General features: G+C 46.1%; 1 protein-coding gene across 2 annotated transcripts in view; it reads right to left on the bottom strand.

Moving 5' to 3' along the window:
• LOC106875952 (protein NipSnap) overlaps positions 1–1,187 on the bottom strand; it is a 52,668-nt gene that overhangs the window by 946 nt on the left and 50,535 nt on the right. The gene's annotated exons all lie outside the window — the stretch shown is intronic.

Below are 1,187 nucleotides of genomic sequence, written 5' to 3' on the forward strand. Positions count from 1 at the left end.
TTCCTAATGCCAACCACTCCGAGAGTGTAGTGGCTGCTTTTACGTGCCACCGGCACGAGGGCCAGTCATACGGTACTGGCAATGGCCATGCTCAAAAAGGTGTTTTTTACGTGCCACCTGCACGGGAGCCAGTCCAGCAGCACTGGCAACGACATTGCTCGAATGATTTTCTAAGGTGCCACCAGCACAAGTGCCAGGAAGGTGACGCTGGTAACGATCACGCTCAAATGGTGCTATTTACTGGCCACTAGCACGGAAGCCAGACAGCTACTCTGGCGATGAACACGCTCAGACAGTGCTGTTAGTGCTCCACTGGCACAGGTGCCAGTCATTGAGTATGTTTCAATTACGATTTCACTTGCCCCAACAGGTCTTCGCAAGCAGAGTTTAGTGTCCAATGAAGGAGAGGTTGGCATGGGTGCCAGTCGTTGCTTCTCAACTACAAGGATCTGAGTCCAGTCTTACTTTGTGGCACCTTGAACAAGTGACTTCTACTATAGCCCTGGGCTGAGCAAAGCCTTGCAAGTGGATTTGGTAAACAGAAACTGAAAGAAGCATCATTGAATATATACATATATATATCATCATTGTTTAACGTCCGCCTTCCATGTATGCATGGGTAGGACAGTTGACAGGAGCGGGCCACCCCAGGCTACTGTATCGATTTTGGCAGGGTTTTTACAGCTGGATGGCCTTCCTAACACCAACCACTCTGCAGAGTGGACTCAGTGCTTTTTACATGGCTCCAGCACAGGCGAAGTGAGTTTTGGTATGATTTTTTACAGCTGGAAGCCCTTCAAAATGCCAACCACTTTACAATGTAGACTGGATGCTTTTTATGTAGCACCAGCACTAGCAGGGTCACAAAGTAACTTGCAAGACAAGGGATTTTGAGGGGAGGGAGCATTGGAGGAGGTGATCTTGTATCAGTTGATGAAAAGTTAGAGTGTGAGAGAGAGAGACAGAGAAGCAGAAACAGGTGTCTTACTATAGAGGAGGTACATGGTTACTTGGCGAGAGAGAAAGAGAGAAGAGGAAGAGCAGGGGAAGAAAGAGGAAGAGAGAGTGAAAGGAAAGATATATATATATATATCCTATGATGACTGAAAAGAAAATATGTATAACTTCAACAGAATCAAGCCATGTCAATTATTGGTAATTTTCTCAATGATGTGCATATCTTTCAC

Source organism: Octopus bimaculoides, chromosome 16 (genome assembly GCF_001194135.2).
Source record: "Octopus bimaculoides isolate UCB-OBI-ISO-001 chromosome 16, ASM119413v2, whole genome shotgun sequence".
NCBI classification, from domain to species: domain Eukaryota; kingdom Metazoa; phylum Mollusca; class Cephalopoda; order Octopoda; family Octopodidae; genus Octopus; species Octopus bimaculoides.